Source organism: Pongo pygmaeus, chromosome 3 (assembly GCF_028885625.2).
Source record: "Pongo pygmaeus isolate AG05252 chromosome 3, NHGRI_mPonPyg2-v2.0_pri, whole genome shotgun sequence".
Classification (NCBI taxonomy): domain Eukaryota; kingdom Metazoa; phylum Chordata; class Mammalia; order Primates; family Hominidae; genus Pongo; species Pongo pygmaeus.
This window is the reverse complement of record NC_072376.2, coordinates 11,833,429-11,850,494: the sequence shown is the minus strand read 5'-3', so window position 1 is coordinate 11,850,494 and position 17,066 is coordinate 11,833,429.

Below are 17,066 nucleotides of genomic sequence, written 5' to 3'. Positions count from 1 at the left end.
AGATAGAAGAACTCATTTTATATAGTGACAAATAGACATGAGTAAATTATCTGTTAAAAACGCACAGGGAGAACCAAGAACTAAGTTGAGCTGTCACCAACAAAGATGCAAAGTTCATTGAATGTTAAAAGAGTTGGGCTGGCTAACTCTGGTCATCTGACTTGAATATTAGAAGGCTTTAACTATTAAGGGGCAGCAGAGTTTCTCAGACTCAGCACTACTGAGATTTTGAACTGGGCAATTCTTTGTTGTAGAGAGCTGGGCTGTGCATTACAGCATGTTAGCAGCATCCCTGACCTCCTTCCATCAGATGTCAGTAGCACCATCACCCCCAGCTGTTACAACCCAAAATATTCTAGACATTGCCAAATGGCTACTATGAGAGCAAAATAACTCCTCTTAAGAATCAGATTAAATTTATATTTGGCTTACATTTATACCAGAGATTAGCAATGTTTTTTTTGTGTTTGTTTGTTTTGCGAAGAGTAATAGAGTAAATATTTTAGACTTGGGACCTATTACTATACTGTGTCAATATTGTGCAAAAACATTTATACATAATATACAAATAAAAGAGCATGACTTTGTTCCAAAAAAACTTATTTAGAAAAAGATAAAACCGGAAGTCTGGCTGGATTTGACCTCTGATTTATTTCATTGAGAAATAACAGGGCATAAGATTACATAATATGTTGCTTGTAATGAGTGAAAAAGAACATTTCTACTCAAGAATCAAATAAATGTCACTGATAGCTCCATTCAGAGATATCTGCTGCCATCTTCTCAATATGAGTACACACACACACACACACGTGCATACATACGTTTTTTGTTAAGGACACAAATTTGAAATCTTAGTATAATTTTATATCTGAATGTTTACTTCATCACATTATTTATAACGTAAGTAATTTTTGGTGTTGTATATCCTTTTTTTTTTGAGACAGGGTCTCACTCTGACCCCCAGGCTGGAGTGCAGTGGCACAATCTCGGCTCACTGCAAGCTCCGCCTCCTGGGTTAATGCCATTCTCCTGCCTCAGCCTCCCGAGTAGCTGGGACCACAGGCGCCCACCACCACACCTGGCTAATTTTTCGTATTTTTAGTAGAGACGGGGTTTTACTGCGTTAGCCAGGATGGTCTTGATCTCCTGACCTCGTGATCTGCCCGCCTCAACCTCCCGAAGTGCTGGGATTACAGGCGTGAGCCACCGCACCCAGCCTGTATATTCTTAATAAACCCAACTTTTAATGACTGGGTAAGTCACTCATTTTATTGATATACCATAGTTTATTTCATATAATTGGATATTTTTCTTTTTCCCATTTTTTCCTATCATGTGAATAAAAGTGCAATGAATATCCATTTATCTGATAATTTTTATAGGACAAATTTCTAAGAGTAGATTAAAGAATAAAAATAGTTTTAAATTTTCTTGATCATTTTTACAAATTGACATTCGGAAATTATCCAATGGCTTATATTCCCATCAGAGAATTAGATATTTTGAATTTAGTTGCATCCTTGATTGTAAACTTCCAACAGGCAGGGTGCACAGCTTTCCACTTTAACCATTTCCCATAGTACCCTGCACAATGTCTGCTATAACCCTCCGTATGTAGAGCAGAACACAGAATTCCAAAACCGAGATATATGCTATTGTAAAAAATGTAAAATTTATTTTCACATCTTCAGAACAACTCTGGTTTGCTGTCCATGGGAGTGACTGGTTGTATATGGAATGTTCCTGCAAGTATGGGACAAGCAGTAAAGGCCACAGCCTCAGGATCCAAGTTGCATAAATGGACATGTCACAGGTTGAGTGGGTGTAAAAAAATGACATAGGACTCACATAGTAGAGTTATTGACATGAAAGGAAGACCAGGAGGGGTCCCATTTCCTTGAACAATTCTAGGGTTGTGTCCTTTAAATGTGCGGAATATTACCATTAGGAAAATATCATTTATGTGGATCATTGGATTTCCTGTTTTTAATCCCTGCAAGCATTCTGGCAATCTTCAGAGGTAGCAGAAACCACAATCATGCTGTACAGAATCTCGAGCTTGCGTAGGCCACCCAATCCTATGGGGAAATTTCTTATAACCGGTTCTTTCTCACAATTCCTCCAGGCCTAGGTGAGACAGCTGACCAAACTGCAGAGCTGTGCTCTGTTGAAGGAATGAGGAAGGCTAAAATCTAGCACGTCTTGTGTTTTATCCTCCAGGGTTGAGTCTAATATGGGGTGAGAGGTCTGAGCCACACAAATTTTTCCACAGAAAAACTGGAGAGAACTAATGCTTTGCCTCTGAGTGCTTATTTCTGTGGCTCTTTGGCAGTGTTCCTTGAGCTCATTTCACCAGAACAGATTGTCGATATTAGACCAGTCCTCAGAAACCTCTGGCTTTCAATCTCAGCAAATTGTGTGTGTGTGTGTGTGTGTGTGTGTGTATGTGTATGCCTGTATGTAGATATTTATATATAAATATCTATATCTCAATATCTATATATCATAGATAGATGGCAGAAGATATCTATCTATTTACATCTATATCTATCTATCTATCTATCTATCTATCTATATCTGTAGGTGTGTTTGAAAGTCTTAAGATCACGATGATATAAATGATGAACCCAGTGCCCTATGTTTACAACCTTATCACCCTGATCATGTGGTTTTAAATGTTTCAGTTACAGATTATTTGGCCAGGAAATCAATACTGTCTTCAAAGATCTTTATGCACTATTACCTCTCAGTGGTACTGGTTACTGGATGGGCACAGAGAACACATTCTGAAAGAACTGTGACTGCTTTTGGCGAAAATGAGTAAATGTGACCTAGCATTGTGAAAAGAACACACGTCACCCATGTCAGGCTCTCTGCTTGGATTGACACTCTTGGCAGCGTCTTAAGGCACTTGCAGCCTGTCAAAACCCTTCACTGAGAAAGTGACATATGATTAAAGGCCTCAGTTCTGTTACACACTTACATAAATGCCATATTCCTGGATGAGGCAGTTCATGCTGCTGCCCCTAAAATTGCAGCCCGTAACCCACACTTAGCACTTTTTATTTTTTTCTTGGCTTTAGTTTCCCCTGTAGAACTGATCACGATTTAACATGTGATAGATTGACTTATTTACCCTGAGTATTGACTGTCCACCTCACTCAACTCTAAGCTCAGCAAGGGCAGGTTTTGTGTGCTTGTTTCTGTTTTTATTTGCTGTGTGGAACCATTAACTAAAACAGTTGGCAATGTACTTTGATTGCAGGGCACACAACGGTAGCTGGATAAGCTTCCTTCTTGGATAGCTTAGAAGCTTCTGAGGGCACCCATTATGTATAAGAATAGTGAATGTTTAATATAATATTGTGATTTTCCTCGATTTGGTCCTGAAATATCTCTCTGGAAATAGCCTTAAGCTATGATAATCACTTTCTAGGAGAGTCTTGATGGGGGAAAGTTACGTTGAGGTATATTGATTAGGTGCGAAGCAGGGCAGGCAACACAACAAAACAGAAAATAAAAGAAACATTTGATCACTCACAGGTCCACAAGAGAAGAGGTATACTCAGGAGGGCTGACTGGAAGTCTGAAGACAGCATGGCATACAACCAATGGGTGGAGAGCAGGAGCTAGAGATGACATATGGGATGAGGCCTTCATTAAGGTCCATGGGTATTATCCATCAGGCTTTCCTGTAGGGATTGTGGATTGGTCAATTTAAGGAAAACACTTGTGAACAGGAGCGCTTATCTACATGATTCTGGCATTGATCATTGAGTTTTATCATGGACAGTAGCTGTGGGATTTTAGGCTAGTGAGATAAGAATAATCAGGCCATATTGCAAACAACAACAGGGGCGAGAAAAGTTTTAACTAGGCCAAAGGTGAAGGAATATAAACAGGTTTCCAACAGTGGATACCAGGCCTAAAAATGGATGCCAAGGCAACAACTATATTAAACAACTTTATGACACATACATTTGTCATATAAATAGTCAGTCCTCTTGTATGTAGAGAAAAAGAATAATGATTAATATGTAACATGTTCAGATTTTTGCTTAATGGATCTGCTTTTAAATGAAGAGGTTACATATTCTAATCTGCTCTATAAGCCACAGTCTCTGTACTTGCCAACTATTATTTCACCTTTATAATGGCACTCTGAGGTCAGTTTTATCTTTTTTTTAAACAATTAAGAAAATGGAAACTGAGGCTGCAAGATGTAAAGTGATTCCAAAGATTAGTGAAATGCACAACTTTTCCACTATATGAGGCTGGCCTAAAGAATTCCTCAAAAGATGTGAAGTAGGAGTAGCTTTGCATTTATTATGAAGTCCCACAGGCACAAAGTGCCCTCTAATGGCATGATTTTTTTTTTCTGACAATTTTTATTGGGTCAGGACATAATAACATGACATTTTTATGGGACTTTCATCTCAGAATCCCAAAGCAATCCCAAAGCAGTTAGAACACATTGATTAGCTCTCACAACTTAAAAGGTAGGTAGCAAATTATTTTGATAGGAAATTATAATAAGGCTGGCAACAACAGCATAACAAGTGCTAGTGAATTGCCTTAAAGGAATGCAAAGGCACATGTATACATATGTAACTAACCTGCACATTGTGCACATGTACCCTAAAACTTAAAGTATAATAATAATAAAATTTTAAAAAAGGAATGCAAAGGACTCATATACATTTCCTAGGTTAGAGGAGAGGCTACTTATTAAAGGAAAGTGGAGTGGGAACAAGATTTGAGAAGATTTAGGATCTCTTTCCATAGGTGGATGTCTTAGAGGTAGCAATGTTTCTTGTGCTGTGATTAGTGAGGTTGACTATCAACTCTCAACAAACATATGGTCATGTCTTCAAAAATAATTTTTTTGAAAATATAGCTAAAGAGTAGAGTTATGGACATCATTTAGTTCAACATTTATTTTACACCACTATATAAAGCTTGTGGGATGGATAAGATTTGGTTATTTTTTAAAACATTATTTCTTGTCTACTCCTATGCATGGCATCTGAGTAGAAAATGCTGAAATGAGTTTTTCCTATGCCAAGATTCCAAGATATCTCTTTTCTACTGTAATGATAGCAATATTTATTGAAAGGCACATTTGTCTTTTCACTTACCTCTTTACTGAAGCCTTGAGAATAATTCCCAAGTAGAATCATAGCGTTCCATTAATCTGGGAAACTCTTATGATTACTCTATTATAAAGTAGTAACTGGGTTATTCCCTGAAAATTAAGAATCATTGACTTAGTCCAGGTTGTTAAAGATGATCTGATGTGGGAGACAGGTGAATTTACTGAAGTAAAATAGAAACACATGGAGATAAATGGCTACCAAAGTTCCCACAGCTAAATGCTGGTGGAGATGGGATTCACCTTTTGATCTCTGACTCAAATCTGGTGCTCTTTCTCATTCATCCCACTGATAAAGAAAAATGGCTTTGATTTTACTTTCTTTTTGCCAAGGGCTTATGCAATTAACTTATTGTGTACAATTGATAGGGACAGGGGGCAGAGAAATTCTAGGCAGAAAAAGGCAGGTCTCCAGCAAAACCCCACGCTGAGCTGGAAAGCCTGAAACCATGGCCCAAAGTGAGAACTTATGTCTCTGTTTTCCTATTTGAATGTTGCATTTTCCTAATCCACCCATGGCTCTCCTCCACCTTATCCTGTGCCTATAAAAACCCCAGACCCAGCCAGCAGATGAGACTATGGCTGGACATCAGATAGAAGCAGCTTGACTTCAGAGGGACAGCTAGACCACGTAACTTTGGAGAACAATCTGGCTGGATATGGCTGGACTTCCGGGAAAGATTACCTATCCACCCCATCCTTTTTTAGCTCCCCTTCCCACTGAGAGCCACTTTCATTGGCAATAAAATCCCCCTCATTTACCATCTTTCAATTTGTTCATGCAACCTCATTTTTCCTGGATGCCAGATAAGAACTCAGGAGCCACAAGTGCAGATACAAAAGGCTGTCACACTGGCCCTTTGCCCTTGCTGGCAGAGGGCAGCTGTCTCACGCAAAAAGGCAGAAGACCCACTAAGCTGTTAACACTTAAGCCGTCCATGGATGGCAGAGCTAAAAGAGCACTGTGAGGCTTCAGGGGTCACAGGCACCCCTGCCTGGACATTGCCATGGGGCCTACATGGAATTTGCTCTTGCTGGCACTAAAGCATCTGGCTGGTTCCTGCACCTGCTTACCGGTGTGCTCCCTCCCACAAGGAGTAGAAAGCCATGTGTCTGAATGAGTGAACTTTGATCCCACTGGTGCTGAAGCAGCCAGCTGGTTCCAGCTCTCATTCACTCCAGTTCCCATACTCATTTGCTCACACTCTCCCTCCTGCTAGGAGTTGAGAGTGGTGGGCTGAGTAAAAGAGGCTCTCCTGTCACGAGTCCTGTGAAGGCATCAGGGAAATATTCTGCTTCACGATCACAGTTTTTCTTTGCTTAAGTGTCCTCCTGAACCTTGGGACATTATTTACTTGATCTTTCAAAGGAATCACCTGACTTGAGGTTTAGGGATTATGTCTGTGGACTCAAGTTGTATATATTTGTTTGCTAGGGGTGCCATAATAACGTTCCACAGACTGGGTGGCTTAAACCATGGACACTTATTTTCTGGAGGTTAAAAGTTTGAGATCAAGGTGTCAGCAGTGTTGGTTTCTTCCTAGACCTCTTCCCTTGGCTTGTAGACGGCCTCCTTCCCCCTGTGTCTTCATATAGATTTCCTCTGCATCGGGGTCTTCCTTATCTCTCTTCTCATACTAAATTAGAGCCCACCTAGAGGACCTTACTTTAACTAATTACCTCTTTAAAGACCCTCTCTTTAAACACAGTCATATTCTGTGGGGGTTAGGACTTCAACAGGACATAAATGAGCCTGTAACATTGATGTGTGGAAACACTGAGCTCCATAACTTGGAGGCAAGATTATGCCTATCATAATAATAATAGGTATTTTAAATTCAAGTTCCACCACATGACAGGGAATGGACATGCTTTATCCCATGTTGTGTCATTAAAGCCTCACAAATCATGTCTTACTGGGCCTGTTTTCTAGGTTAGGTAGCTAATAGAAGGTAAGTGATTTCCCTGAGGTCACACAGCTAGTAAGTGGCACAGGCTGAGATTCCCAATGACCTCCAAAGCTCCTGTAGGTTTCTCTCCAGTTGGATTCAAATGCTGCAGCACTCTCAAGGGGATGCCCTCGCTGAAACACAATGCCCGGCCTGTCACTCAGAGCCTGAGTGTTCTTAAGCCACGAGGGTGGAAGCCTCAGTAGTGAGGGGAAACAGCCCAGACCAGAGGCACTGCAACTCTCAATGCAACACCAGGAGCCTTTCATGAAAGGCCACTCAGCCAGGCCCAGGAAGGCTGAAAGACATTTAAGTACTGCATGTTCTAACATGCGAAAAGCAACAGCTCTCCACCAGGCAGGCCTGAAATCAAAAGCCCAACACCATTGCCTCTCTGAGGGGCAGCCTGTCTCCCAGGAATGTGGCCATGATAAACGAGAAATATGTATAAAGTGTGAGCCCTTGCCCCAAAGGGTGCTGAATAAATGCCGGGTATTATACTATTGTTTATTTGGGCTACCCAAGTGCACTGGACTGAACAAGAGTATTTCTTTCACTGACAACCGTGGTCATTGTGGTAAAAAGATTTATGTTAGGACGTATGAATGATGCCTCTGTGTATGTGTGTGTTTATGTGTGCGTGTATGTGTGAGTGTGTGTGTGTGTGTGTTGCTAATATTTGGTGCGCTTTGTAGGGTAATGGGGGCTGCATTTATCCTGGAAAATGAGCTGGAAATTTCAGGAAAGTTTTGGTTACCCACAATTCCCATTTGACGGCCTTTCCGAAAGTTTTAGATTTAATCACAGAACCTTTATTTGAAGAGGAGCTCAGGAATTGCCTAATCCTTGTGTCCACCTAGTTTCAAGGCTTTACTATAACATTCTGGAGATGTGGTTAAACAACTTCTGATTGAACGCTTCTGCTGATGGTGGGCTCACTACCTCTGGAGGGACATTTGTTCCTTTTGCTGACAGCTTAAGGGAACAGAGGAAAGGAACCTTTATAGGGCACTTTGAATGTTTCAGGCACTGTGCCCAAAGCTTTACATGTGTCATTGCATCTACTTGTCTTTGTGACATTTGAGGTAGTTTTTATTTCTATTATTATTACCAGGAGCAAGGCTTACTAGGAACCACATATACTTCTTTGCACTTTATGTATAGTAAATCATTTAATTTTTCCAACAACCCTCTGAAGTAGCTACTTTTATTTCTCTATTTTATGGATGATGAAACTGAGGCTCAAAGAGGTTAAACAGCTTGCTCGAGTTCACATAGCTAGAAAGTGAATTTGAACACTGGCAGCAGGTCCAGAACTCACACTTACATAGTAATGTTCTGCTGCCTCTAATTATCCTCATTTTAATGACAAGAAAACTGAGTCACAGAGCCTTTGTGACAGGTCACAGGTTACACAGTGAAAAAGTGACAAAATGGTGATTTGAATCTGGTTCTGCCTGACTTCAAATTCTTGTTTTCATAACTCCATATGACCTTCAGGTATGACAATGTGCTACTTGTACCAATTGGGACAAAATTGACCTCCCTTAAATCCTGTGCATGGACCCTTCAGGGTCTGCTGTAGAATTAATCCACAACAGCATTTCAGATATATAAGCAGTTTAGGTTGGCTTCAAGTCTAAATATATGCAGTTCTTTTGTTATTCCTTGCTCTTTAAAAGTTCTACATTCTGTAGTCTCATTGTCTCCTTCCAAAAGAGGAAAATTCGAAGTCGAGTAAACATCCTTGAGCCCCAATCATATGGAGTGATCTGAATGGACCAGAATGAACAACACTGTAATATACGCCTGCTCATTTATTCAGTTGGTCAATTACTTGCTAAGTAAATAAAAGTGCATTCAATGATCTGTGAAATATCAATGATTGGCTGTCATATATATATGTATATATATATGTGTGTATATATGTGTGTGTGTATATATACATATATATATATGACTACTTTGGGTTGTGAAATATTGGTCTATTTAGTCATGCACTTGCACCTAGTATTTTTATAGCTATTGCATTTTAAAAATACTGATATGTGATGACTAAATCCCCCTCCTTTTTTTTTTCAAAATTGTCCTGGTTAGTCTTAGTCACATATGTTTCCCTATTAATTTCAGAATAACTTTTTAGGTTTTGTAAAATGTTCTGTTGATATTTTCATTGTTGCTACACTTAAATTGTAGTTTCCTGACAGTTTTTTATATTCAATCTTTTAACCCATAAACATGGTATCTCTCATGGTTTAAGTTTTGTTTTTTCTCTTTGGGTAAATGTTAAAGGATCCCTTATAAAGGTTTTACATATTTTCTTAGATTTATTTAAAGGAACTTTACACTTTTAGTTGACGTTTTAAAGGTTATCTTATAACACTGTTTTTGAACACAAGTTTTTAACATTATAATATTTTTTGTGTTTTATTTGCATTTTGACAATTATGTTTTCACAGTATGTTTTGTGGAATCTTTGGCTTCTGGGAAGTCACAGCAACTCCAGGAGTCTTGAGGTGGGAGTGAATTCTGATGCAGAGAGAGCAGGACTGAAGATCCCTCTCCTCTAAACCATGTGGATTTGCTCCATTCTAATGGAAATTATATATTAGAAATTCAGGTGTGAAAACCATGCTACTGGAAAAACTACTGTCATATATATATATTACATGTTTTATATATATATATATATATAACATGTTTTTTATATATATATAAAAAATGATGCTACCAGAAAACTACTGTCATATATATAAAAGTGTATATTAAACTGTATATGTGTGTATATATATGTATATGTATGTACACAGTGTACACAGAGAGAGAGAGAGAGAGAGAGAGAGACTGTAGATAACACTTCTGGGCTCTGATTACACCATTTTTTTCTTTTATTTTCCAAGAACTTGAAGAAGTAGCCACCTTTAGTGATTACTAATCTCTATTCTACATCATCTTCATCCTCTTTTTTATTTATCTCAGGATTTCTAATCCAATTTAACAATATTACCGAATTAGGCCCGCAAATTAAAATCCATTGCTTGAAAAAAATAATAGAAACTTTAAAGCTATGCTGTGCTTTGATAGTCAGTGATTTACAAAAACAAAAGCTTATCTCTCACTCCTGTCATACATTGGTGCCTGTCTGTTGGTTCTGGCTCCATATGTATCTTTACTCTGGGATCCGGCTGAAGGAACTTCCTCCGCTTAACCATACCACTGTCATGTCAAAAAAGACTGACGGCTGGACCATGCTATGGCTCTCAATGCTGAGATGTCATGTTCTCCATGTTATACATGTTCCACTGACCAAAGCCTGATGTCAACAGAGAGGAAATATAATCTGCTTAGTAGGAGACAATGCAGGTCATATGGCAGTGGGCAGGTAAGTATCCTCTTCCAATGAAAGCTATGAATAATTGAGGACAGTAAACTGTCTACCACAACACATATTGTCAAAGAAATTAATTTTTAAGATACATGTAGAAGATTTTGCAAAAATGACTTTAGTAGCAGCAACTTTTTTTAGTTTTTTGAAATTTTTGCATAAAAATAGAACAAAAAATAGCAAATCCAAATATGCTCAACAATTTTACTTGCAAGCAAGATACCAAGGTATCCCTGTGAACCCCAAAATGCAAATGAATGGGGACCTACTGCCACCAACCACAAAATCTGTGTGCCATTAGCATCTGTACAGAAGAGGGAAGCAACTGGATGGGGCTGAGCAATGAGAACAGAAGAACCTCCGCAATGCTGCAGGTATTCCCTGGAAAGCATGATGACCAAATGAACTGAAGAATGCAAGGGCCCATGGTGGGAGGACTGAGGGGTGGGGCAATCTGACTGCTAAGAACATTCTGAAACTGACCTTCTGAGGTTCCATTCTAGGACAGGCGCCCACAGTTAGGAGAAACTTCTGGGAGTGGAATCAAAATTTATGAAGCTAGAAATAATAGAGACAAAAGAGAAAGTCTAGACGAAAGAAGGTGAGAGGAGGTTGCAGAACTAGAAAATCCAAGGAACCAAGGCTATGCGTCTTAGTGCACTATACAGAAATAAAAAGGTACTTAAAAAGTTTGAAAATCTTTCCTGACCACACCTCTTCTCAATTCTAAAAGATCACAAAAATTTATTTCTTATAAAAATGTGCATTGGCTGGGCACAGTGGCTCACGCCTGTAATCCCAGCCCTTTGGGAGGCCAAGGTGGGTGGATCACCTGAGGTCAGGAGTTCAAGACAAGCCTGGCCAAAATGGTGAAACCCCGTCTCTACTAAAAATACAAAAATTAGCCGGGCTTGGTGTCAGGCACCTGTAATCCCAGCTACTCAGGAGGCTGAGGCAGAGAATTGCTTGAACCCAGGAGGTGGAGGTTACAGTGAGCCGAGATTGTGCCACTGCGCTCCAGCCTAGGCAACAGAGTGAGACTCTGTCTCAAAAAAAAAAAAAAAAAAAAAAGTACATCAGGAAGGTACTGAGGTAAAATCTCATACAGAGTTACTATAATAATAAAATGAATAAGTAGCAGAATAACATTCCTACAGAGTGAAAATATCTGAGGAAGATATGCTTACAATACACAATAAAACTGTAACTTATCATTTGAACATGAGCTAAAATAATGAAAAAAAGACATGAAAGAATAACATAAATCAAAATTATAAGAACTCAAATTAGTTGACAGATCTCAGGAAAGAATTAGAAATAAAATTTAAAAAATTAGAATGAAGGTAAACTAGAAGAGAAATTGAACACAAGATATAATGCCTGAAGAGAACTAGAAAGTGAAAAATAAAAACTGTTAAAAATAAAAAGGAAATTCATAAAAGAGGGAAAAGGATTCAAGAGAAGGGGATAAATATTGAGGAGCCAAAGAAGATCAAAATGCAAATAATTAGAATGCTTGAAAAAAGAGAAAATCAAAACAGGAAGCAAACAAACCATTAAAAAAACAGTAATTCTCAAAATTCTTTCTGAAAAAAAAAAAAGAATAAGACAATACATTGAAAGTTGTTCCTGAGACTGCAGACCCAGAATGATCAAAACCAAAATACAATTTGATCAAATTATTGGACCTGAAATAATCTTTAGGCATCTATAATGAAAGAGCAAATTACTTTTAAGGGAATAAAATTGAATTATCATCAGACTTTTTGACAACAATGCTTTATTGCAGAAAAAAATGGACTAATTTAAGACACTCAGGAAAAGAAAATATCTTTACAATAAACCTGACTTTCAGTTTAAAGGACAAAAGCTGTATTTAGCCTGTAAGCACTCAGGGAATATTGCTCCCATGAGCCTTCTGAGGAATTTACTTGAGAACAAACATTAGGGAACCAAAATGACTAGAGACATAATGACATCATAACTGGTGGTGAGTTTTAAATATATCAGTATTTGTGTAAATAAGACTAAATGAGGGTTATCAGGGAAAGACAACGTAATAGCTATATGTTCTGAAAATGCAGATGTAGCACAACTTTCTACATATGAGGGGGAAATGGAGATCATATACAACAATCATTTTAAATGGTGTTAGTCATCATAGGTGATATTGGTTTTGTTATTTTGAGACTGTTGCTTGTGTAATATGAGATGAAATAAAACAATGCTATGAAACATTCTAATTTTATTATCCCCTGTGTCCTGAGAACCAAACGTTTCAATGTGAAAGACAGGTATACAGATGTAATAGGGAAGAGGTTATGTAAAAGCTCTGTAATTTTAATTTTGAATTCAAAGTGTCAATAGGTACTTATGTATGTACATGAACACATGTGTGTGTCTTCTTTGCTCTGTTCACTAAAATTTCCTCAAGACAATTATCAACCCAGTAGCAATAAGCATTCCTAGTGCCCAGATATTGATTTCGACATAGACTTTTATGCTAAAAAAATACAGCTAATTGCAGGTCTCAGATGAGAAATGTACAAGATGATCATGGAACTATGGAAAATTATTAGGGTCATGTTAGAAGACTCAAGACCCAACTTGAATAGGTTTTAACTGGCCAAATACAGCACTATTTGAGTTTCACTAATAAAAATAATTGCAATGAATGGAAACTCATTAAATATGTTTATATCCGTGTTTGAATAATGATTTTTATAAGAGGATGAATGATTGATGGCCTTATGAAGATGATAAGGAATCAATCCATCATTTTGAAAACTAGTAAAAGGACACTTTAAGCATTTATTTTACCTTTCCCGAATAAACAATATCACTAGGTAACCAAGTAGACAATGAAGGCAAGGGTCTCTTTATACAAGTATTCAACTAACTAGAAAGATAATTTGTTGAATTAGAATTTCAGCAGTTTGCAATGAATTAACAGATATAGCATTATATATCAACAGATGGTAACCATGAAAAGGACAAAACAAGAATACATGTCTCCGATAGTCTTGCTAAACACCAGCAGTCTTTTCAAGGGGATCAAACCTGAGTCTGATCAAGACTTTGGGTCTACTTACTAATTGGCAGGAAACCCAGAGGACAGAGGAACCTGCTGATCTGCACCATGTGTATGCAGTCAACAAGTTCAGTTCAAATATCTTGGTTCATTCAGCAAATAATGTATAAGGAACATAAAAGGTGGAGAGAAAAATCTATGGATAAAAGGAGACTTAAAAGAAATGTAAAAATTTAAAAGTAATACAATCCTAATTATATTTGGCAAACATGGATGTTAGAGCTGTTTTTAAAAGCTGGAATGTCATTACTATAAAAGTCAGGAGTGATTACCTGTGTGGGAAGGGAAGGGTCTGTGATTGGACTGATGCCTTGGTGATTTTGGATGGTTGGTAAAGTTTTATTTCTTAACCTGGTAGTGGTTCTGAGGCTTTTTGACTTAGTATAACTCATTAAACTACACATTATTTTGCATGATTTTCTCTGTGTTTCATCTTTGAACAAAGAGATTATTTTTAGTACTGCATTGTCATAGAAAGAAATTCAAGTATTCTGTAATAAAATAAAATGTAAAAGGTTCCTACTGCAGCTAATTTTTGAGTTTTATTTTCCAGAAAAAGTCATTGAGATCAGTTGCTTAGAAACCCTTTTGGATATTTCCTGTGTATTTGTTTTACACAAGTGGGATGACATCATTGATATTGTTTCAATATTTTAAAAGATATTTACTAAATATGTACTATTTCCTGGCTGGGCACGGCTCACACCTGTAATTGCAGCACTTTGGGAGGCTGAGGCAGGCAGATCACAAGGTCAGGAGTTCGAGACCAGCCTCACCAACATGGTGAAGTCCCGTCTCTACTAAAAATACAAAAATTAGCTGGGCGTGGTGGTGCACACCTGTAATCTCAGCTACTCAGGAAGCTGAGGCAGGAGAATCACTTGAACCTGGGAGACAGAGGTTGCAGTGAGCTGAGCTCACGCCACCGCACTCCAGCCTGGGGGACAGAGTGAGACTCTGTCTCAAAAAATATATATATATATGTATATATGTGTATATACATACACACATGTGTGTATGTATATATACATGTATATATATACAATTTCCTTATATTCATATATGCTTACTTCATTGTATATTGAATCTCTGTTTACACACTTTCACACTCATTTGAAATATTTGTATTGGAGAATTGAATTATTAAGTTTCATGAAAGGATTGATAGCTATTAATTTTTTATTTCTTCTCTAGTCATTCAGAATTCTGTCTGAACAGTGCGGATCTTTATACATTCCCAACTCTACCCACAGCTCCACCAAATGACAACAAACAGATCATTTATTTATTTATTTAATTTTTTTTTTTTTTTTTGAGACAGGGTCTCCCTCTGTTGCCCAGACTGGAGTGCAGTGGTGTGATCTTGTCTCACTGCAAGCTCTGCCTCCCAGACTCAAGCGATTCTCCTGTCTCAGCCTCCCATGTAGCTGGGACTTCAGGCGCTCGCCACCATGCCCAGCTAATTTTTATATTTTTAGTACAGATGGGGTTTCACCATGTTGGCCAGGCTGGTCTCAAACTCCTGACCTCAAATGATCAACCTGCCTCGGCCTTCCAAAGTGCTGGCATTACAGGCATGAGCCACTGCGCCCAGCCCTAACAAATCATTTAAAATTAACTGATGCGTATCTATAGTTAAAAAAATAAAATAAAATCATGATACCATAACTATACCTTCATTTGTAGTAATCAGAGGTATTCAGATGCCATATTGAATTTATTAATTGCTCTTAATACAGTTTGATTTGTATTTGCAAATCTACATGGAGCTTCTCGTTTGTTCCAGGGACTATACTAGGCACTGGGTTTCTCGAGATGAATAAAGCCTAAAGCTTAGGTTCACTAAGAATACTGATACTTCTTTTCTAGATTTCTTACTTACCAGGTGTCATGTATTCTTCCTGGACTTTATTCTGTCTTCACTCTAACTGGTTAATTACTTTTTGCTTAAATAATTGCAATAGACTTCTAGCTAGCTTTCCTGTTTTGATTTTGAAGTCATTCTCCTCCCTTATGACAAGGGGATTTCTCTAGTTCACGAATGTCCCTATTCTTATGCCCAATATTCTTCAGGGACCCCTTACTGATCATGGTAAACTCGTCATGTGGAAACCTGCATGCTCCTGCCTCTGCCCACACAAATAGCCTTAGAGTTTATGACTCTGTTACTTGCAATATACTCCAGGAATACTGTACAACTTTTAGATACTGGAACATGTACTTTCTGCAAAGAATGCCTTTCCTTTTACTCAACAGACAGATCCCTGTTTATCCTTAAGTAGCTTTTTTCAGCACTGCCTCCTCTAGGAAAATGTCCCTGTCTTTTTGGGACACACTTGAGCACTTTCTCCATGATCTTACTGTACTTATGGCATTTCTCCATCATCATGTTACATTTTGAACTTTCTTTGCAGGATTACATTCTTTCTTAACTAAAAGTAACTTGAAGACAAACACCATTACTTTTCACCTTTTTACTTCCTGCTACTGGTGCAGACCTGAACATAATGCACTCAATAAATATTTCATTCATTAACTTGACAGATATTTATTAAGTTCTTAGTATCTGTCACTAACAATCTAAGTTCAGAGGATACAGCAGTACAATACAGATAAAGATCCTGCTCTCACAGGGCTTATAATCAGAAGGGATAGAAATGGGAGAAGCAAGATATAAACAACTGAACACACAAAAATATCCATTATAAGTGCCATGCAGAGAATTTGTGTAGGATGTTGTGATAAAGAGTGATTGCAAGACATTTCTAGGTTGGATTGTCAAGAAAGTTTTCTTAGAGGAGGTGCTATTTAATCTAAACTGTAGCTGAATGGATGGCTCCACCAAGGGAAAACCAGATCAAGGCCAAGGGTGCAGTGCAGAGACATTAACACTGGAACCAGTTTGTTTCAGGACAGGAAGGCAGGCCAGCGTGGCAGGATCATAATAAGCAAGGAGTGTGGAGTGGGTAAGAGTTGAGGTCAAAGGAAAGAAGCAGCCAGATCATGGAAGGCTGTGTAAGTGGTGTTATGGAGTTTGTACTTTATCTTATGGAAAATTGGAAGGCTTTGAAAATGTTTTAAGTAGATCAGGGAAAGAGTCAACACAGGGAGCTCAACTCCAAGTCTTTTTCAGTAACCATTGCTGGTAACAATCTTCGTTTAGACCATGTGGAATACAAATACTGTAGTGGCAGTGGGGAATGGAACTAGCATTGGATGTGTTTTGTAAATACAATTGACAGGATTTGTGGATAGATCAGATGTTGTTATTAGTGGAAAAGAGATCAAAGATGTCTAAATTTTTGTTTCTAATATCTTGGTGGATGGTGATGACTTTAGCTAAGTAGAAAAAATCTGAAAGAGAAGCAGATGTGTGTGTGTGTATGTGTGTATTTATCTGTACATGTGTCTGTGTGTGTGTGTGTGTGTGTGTACAAGAAAGATAAAGGAGAATGAGAGCAAGATAATAAAAAGTTAGATATAAAA